Genomic DNA, 6,370 nt, shown 5'->3' on the forward strand with positions numbered 1-6,370 from the left:
AAAATATTTAAGGAACTTATAAAACTCAACACCCCAAAACAAATAATCCAATTAAAAAACGGGCAGAAGAGGGGTGCCTGGGTGGCTTAGTTGTTAAGCGTCTGACTTTGGCTCAGGTCATGATCCCATGGGACTGAGCCCCGTATTGGGCTCCCTGCTCGGTGAGCCTGCTTCTCCCTCTCCCTCTGCCTGCTGCTCCCCCTGCATGTGCTCACTCTCTCTCTCTCTCTAATAAATAAATAAAATCTTTTTTAAAAAATGGGCAGAAGAGACGCACAGATATTTCTCCAAAGAAGACATACAGATAACCAACAGGCACATGAAAAGATGCTCAACCTTACTGATCATCAGGGAAATGCAAATCAAAACTACAATGAGCTATCACATCATACCTGTCAGAATGGCTAAAATAAAAAACACAAGAAACAACAAGTGTGACAAGGATGTGGAGAGAAAGGAACAGTTGTGCACTCTTGATGGGAACACAAACTGGTGCAGCCAGTGAGGAAGACAGGATGGAGGTTCCTAAAAATATTAAAAATAGAACTACCCTATGATCACACCTACTGGGTATTTACTCAAAGAATACAAAAACACTAATTCTAAAGGATATATGCTCTCCTATATTAACTGCAGCATTATTTACAACAGCCAAGTTATAGAAGCAGCCCGAGTATCCATCAATAGATGAATGGATAAAGATGTGATACACACACACACACACAATGGAATTCAGCCATAAGAAAGAATGAAATCTTGCCATTTGCAACATGGATGGACCTACAGAGTATAATGCTAAGTAAAATAAGTCAGTCAGAGAAAGACAAATACCATATGATTTCACTCATATATGGAATTTAAGAAACAAAACAAATGAACAAAGAAAAAAAGAGATAAACCACGAAACAGACTTGTAACTATAGAGAACATACTGATGGTTACCAAGAGGGGAGGTGAGTGGAGGGATGGGTTAAATGGGTGATGGAGATTAAGGAGGGCACTTGTGATGAGCACTGTGTGTTGTATGTAAGTGATGAAAGTATCTAACAAAACTAACAAAAATCACTCAAGAAGAAATAGACGACTTCAGTAATCTGTTAAAGAAATTTAACCTGTAGTTAAAAATCTACCCAGAAAGTAAACACTAGTCACAGATAGCTTCTTTGGTAAACTGTACCAAGAAATTAAGGAACAAACAATAAAAATTCTCCATATAACCTTCAAAAAATTAAACAAGAAGGAATCTTCGCAGATCACATCATGAGGTCAGTACTCCCTGATACCAAACCCTGAAAGACATTGTAAGAAAAGGAAATTATAGACCAATATCTCTCACGATCATAGATGCAAAAATCCTCAACAGAGTATGAGCATATCAATTCCCACAATATATAAAAAGAGTAACAGACATGACCAAATGCACTGCTGTCTTAATGTTCACAAGTCAATCAATGTAACCTACCATATTAACATTATAAAGAACAACAACAAGAACACATGATCTTAACTACTGATGCAGAAAAATCATTTGGCAAAACCCAACATCCACTCCAAATAAAAACTGAATAGACAACTTCCTCCACATTTTCAAGAGCAACTACAAATAACCTGCAGCTAACATTACACTTAATAGTGAAAGACCAAATGCTCTCCTCCTCAGATGAGGAATAAGACAAGGATGTCCATTCTCACTATTTCTATTCAACAATGTACTAGAGGTTCTAGGCAGTGCAGTCAGGGAAAGGAAAGAAATAAAAGCATCAAGATTATGGAAAAAAAACAAAACTATTCGGTCAACATGATCACGTTTACAAAATATCTAATGAAATCTACAAAAAGCTACTAGAACTAATAAATGAGTTTATTGAAGTGCAGGATAAAAGATCAATATGTAAAAACCAATTGTATTTTTATATGCTATCAACAAATGACCAGAATCTGAAATTTAAAAAATACCATTTACAATAGCATAAAAAGTATGGACTATTTAAGGATAAATATGACCAAAGATGTAAAAAGATCTATACATTCAAAACTAAGCAATTCAACATAGTACCGAAGTCCCAGCCAGAACAATTAGGTAAGAAAAAGAAACCAAAGGAATCCAAATTGGAAAAGAAGTAAAACTGTCTCTATTTGCAAATATGATATTATACACATCATAAAGACTCCATCAAAACAACTGACAGACCTAGTCAACAAATTCTGTAAAGTTGCAGGACACACAACTGATATATAAAAATAAGATGGGTTTCTACTCAACAATAAAAAGTAGTTAACTAGTGTTAATACTATAATATGGATAAATCTTAAAACAAATATGCTAAGGAAAGAAACCAGACAAGAAAGTGCATATACTATATGATTTCATTTACATAAACTTCTAAAAAGGCAAATGTATACTGACAGAAAACAGATTCATGTCTGCCTTTGAGGGTGTGGGGAGAAGGAGAGGGGTTAGAGGAATTACAGGAATGAGGAAATTTTTAAGAGTGATGAATATTTTCATTATCTCAGTTGTGATGGCTTCACTGGCATATATATATATATATATCCCAAGGTATCAAGTTTTATACTTTAAATATGTGGTTTAAGTCAATTATGCTTTAATGAAGTTATTCTTAAAATTAACCAAAAGCGAAGAGAAAAAGTTCCTATGGAAAGTTAACTTACCAGAAAGTATTATAATCAACATCTGGAAATAACTAGAATTAGATTAAAATCCAATAATTTTTTTTAATTGATGAAAATGTTGAAAGGCTATAATTCACTTACATTTACTTTTAAAGATTATTCTATTAGAAAAATCTGCTTCATCCAATTAGGGTTTCATAAGTCCAAATACATTAATAAAAAACTATTTTTTTTTACAAAATCAACATCTGGTTTTACAGCCTAACATTTATAATATTTTACTCTTGGCTTCAGAGTATTAACATATATTTCATAAATTTCATACTAGTTTGGAAATACAATTCTAATTTATATACTTCATTTTTATTAAGTATTTTGTATCAGGGGAAATCTTAAGTATAAGCACCTAACATTTTGTAATACAGATGATGCTTTACATAGCATAAGAAATTCGATTTCCAGGATTAAAACCATCATTCAATATAAAGTGAGTACAAACAAACCTCACAGTCTCTCCCCACATTTCTGTAATTTTATATAGACAGAAAGATGGCTATGTAGTGCAAAGATCCCCAAAGGTAAAATTCAGCTTATAAATTCCCAGGTACTTAATATGTACTTTTTATATGAAATATTGTGGGGCAGGGGCTATAAGGTGGTATGATGCATTCTCTGCCCTCAAGGAGTTTATAATCTAACAGAGGAAATAAGATTAACACATAATAGTAAAATCAACAGGTGACAAGACAAAAATGAGTAATGTAATTAAGTGGCCAAGGAATAATCTCTATGAGTTCAGAGAAGCAAGTGGTTTGGGATGGTTTCTAGATGATGATGAGATGAAAGTTTATCATACTGTACCATAACTGCTTATTTACTTGTCAGATTCCCCATTACAATGTTATTATGCTCCCTGAAAGCAGAGATCCTCTTATTATGAGTTAAGCCCAAAGCTCATGCCTGCAAAAGCATGCATGGTAAATAATGTATGAAAAACAGAACAAACCTTAAAAGACGTAGGCAAGGAGGATCTAAATACACAAATAAGAAAATTCAACTTTTGGCAGAGCTAGTAGTATTAAGCAAAAGCATATTGTTGGAAAAATAAGAATGATTCTGTAAGAGTGGGTTAAGCCAACATACCCAGAGGGTAGGATCATGCAGAAAAAGCAGATAAGATAGAAATGGTATAGTTAGTATAACCTCAACTAAGACTGAAGGTAATAAGTCCAATTAGGGGACTGAAATAATTCACACATAAGCCAAAGAAGACCTAAGCCAAGATATGGGCAGTGGAAAAGGAAATTAGTTATAACCCAACATCCATTAGGAAGGAAAAATTGTACTTGCTTCAGGAGTACACACTAAAATTAGAATGATACAGAGATTAGCATGGCTGCTCAGCAAGGATGACATGCAAATTCGTGAAACATTACATATTTTATTAAAAAGAAAGAATTGCCAGCATATGTTGACCTAGTTGAGAGGGAGAATAAAAAAAATGTGGAAAGTAAGGATGACCAAGCCTTCAACTTTGGGTAACAGGAAACATAGTGGTGCATTTTCAACACAGAATGGGGGGTTAATTTTGATTATTAATCAAATTATAAGTAGTTTTAATATTAAACTTGGATTTTTACATATCAAACAAGAAATTTCAAGGAGAAAGTGTGAGATTTTCAGACAGACCATTGAAGAGATCAGGATTAGATATATTTCCTTAAAAAAAAAACTTAATCAGAGCTTTTGGCTGAATCCAGGAGAGTAAATCTGAGCTGTAGGAAATATCCATAATGTTGAAGGACACTGGAAAAAAGAGAAAAAGACCAATGGAAAAAGACACTCAAGATACTGCAACAAAGAGGCCAAAGAGCAATATTAAGGCAAGGGCTGATAATAGTGGAGATAGTACCAGAAGGTTAAGAAGTAGGATTTGGCCACCATGGAAGACATCAATTACCTTTGAGAATCTAAATCAGGGTTAACAACCTGTTCTCAATTTTAAAGGAGAACAAATGCTAAAAACTTTGGTGCAGCATAATATGTACATAGTACTGCCTCAAGAACTGTGGATATTAAAAAAATGTAATGCTTAGCAATAAGGAAGTGTGTGTGTGTGCGTGTGTGTAAAACCAGGAAGGGGAAGGAAGTGGCAGCAGAGTGGGAACTGGTGCATATTTAAACACAAGAAAATATACTAATAACCAGAATCCAAGAATAAAAAAATCAAGCTGGCAGACTGAATAACCAGTTGCTGACTTTTATTTTTTTTTAAGATTTTATTTAGTTGACAGAAAGAGACATAGCAAGAGCGGGAACACAAGCAGGGTGAGTGGGAGAGGGAAAAGGAGACTTCCCACTGAGGAGGGAGCCCGATGTGGGGCTCAATCCCAGGACCCTGGGACCATGACCCGAGCGCAGGGTAGACGCTTAACAACTGAGCCACCCAGGCGCCCCAGCTGCTGACTTTTAAAAGCATTTCAACAGCTCTTTAGACCTACTCTGTCTAAAATGGTAGGCACCAACTATATGTGGCTATTTAAATTATTTAAATTAAGTTAAAAATTCAGTTCCTCCTTCACACCAGCCACATTTCAAGTGCTCCACAGCCACATGTGAATAGTGGCTACTGTACAGGACAATGCATATACAGAATATTTCCATAATCCCTGAAATTTTATTGGACAGCAATGCTTCATACCATGGCCTTTTGAAAGTATGTAAATTAACTCCAAATTCTTCTGAAATGTGTTTGTATTATAATGGAATAATGTATTCATCCTCTTTGGTCCTTCTCAAGGGTGAGCACAAGTACCTACATGCATGCACACATACAGCATTTTGCTGAGAAAGACATAAATCAAAAACAGAATTCAACTTGCACAGAACCATAAGCATTGATTACAAATCCCTAGAAATACTACATGACTAGTTAATGTCTTCTTTTTTAGTTGTTTTTCCTGACACATCAATTCATCAAGCATTTTCAATAAATACATTTCACAGATGGGTTTCACAGATGGGCAGACTGAGGCCTATCGTGAGGAACAGTTATGAGGAACAGCTATGAGGAATGTCAGTTGCTCCAGCGTTTCTCTCTCTGAGGATTCTCTTTTCAACAGCCAGAGCTTAGTCGGCTCCCTCTCCGTGTACTTCCAGAGATAGCATTTCCTTTAATCTCTCTGAAAGGTGTCAAAAACCTCACCCATGGGCCATGTCAAATGCTACCTAAGAAATCAACCATGGACCAGATATCTCCTACTAGATGTGTACTATGTAGGTAGGTGGATATTTCATCTGAGACAATTATGCACTGCACTATTATGGCATACAAGGGCACTTGAATAGCCAGTTTTATACTGCTTTTCTGCCAAGAAGCCAAATGAAAACTGTTCAGAAAAACACGTTCTTCAGTTCCCCTCTGTATTCACTATAAATGTCATTACTCATATTTATCTGCATATGTTTAATACAGTTACATTCATAAATGCATCCAGAGTGGACTTCAGCAAGTCATAAAAACAGACCTGAATAATAGAAGGACACACATTTTGAAGAGAAAAGAAGAATGATAAACATGGCAGAAGAACTAAGAATAATTCCAACCTTCCCTACTATCCACAGTGCAACACTGGATTTTTCTGGCATAAAGTCCCAATGTAGTTCTGTATGGTATTTCAGGAACTTGCAAGAATAAACATTATCAACAGTACTCAACAAATTTGAATTATGTTTC

At 35.2% G+C, this 6,370-nt stretch overlaps 1 pseudogene; it reads left to right on the plus strand.

Annotated features, from left to right (window-relative positions):
- The first annotated feature begins 3,978 nt into the window (after positions 1–3,978).
- Positions 3,979–4,078, plus strand: LOC113930037 (annotated as a pseudogene).
- Positions 4,079–6,370: the final 2,292 nt, after the last annotated feature.

The sequence above is a fragment of the Zalophus californianus genome, chromosome 5, assembly GCF_009762305.2.
Source record: "Zalophus californianus isolate mZalCal1 chromosome 5, mZalCal1.pri.v2, whole genome shotgun sequence".
Classification (NCBI taxonomy): Eukaryota; Metazoa; Chordata; class Mammalia; order Carnivora; family Otariidae; genus Zalophus; species Zalophus californianus.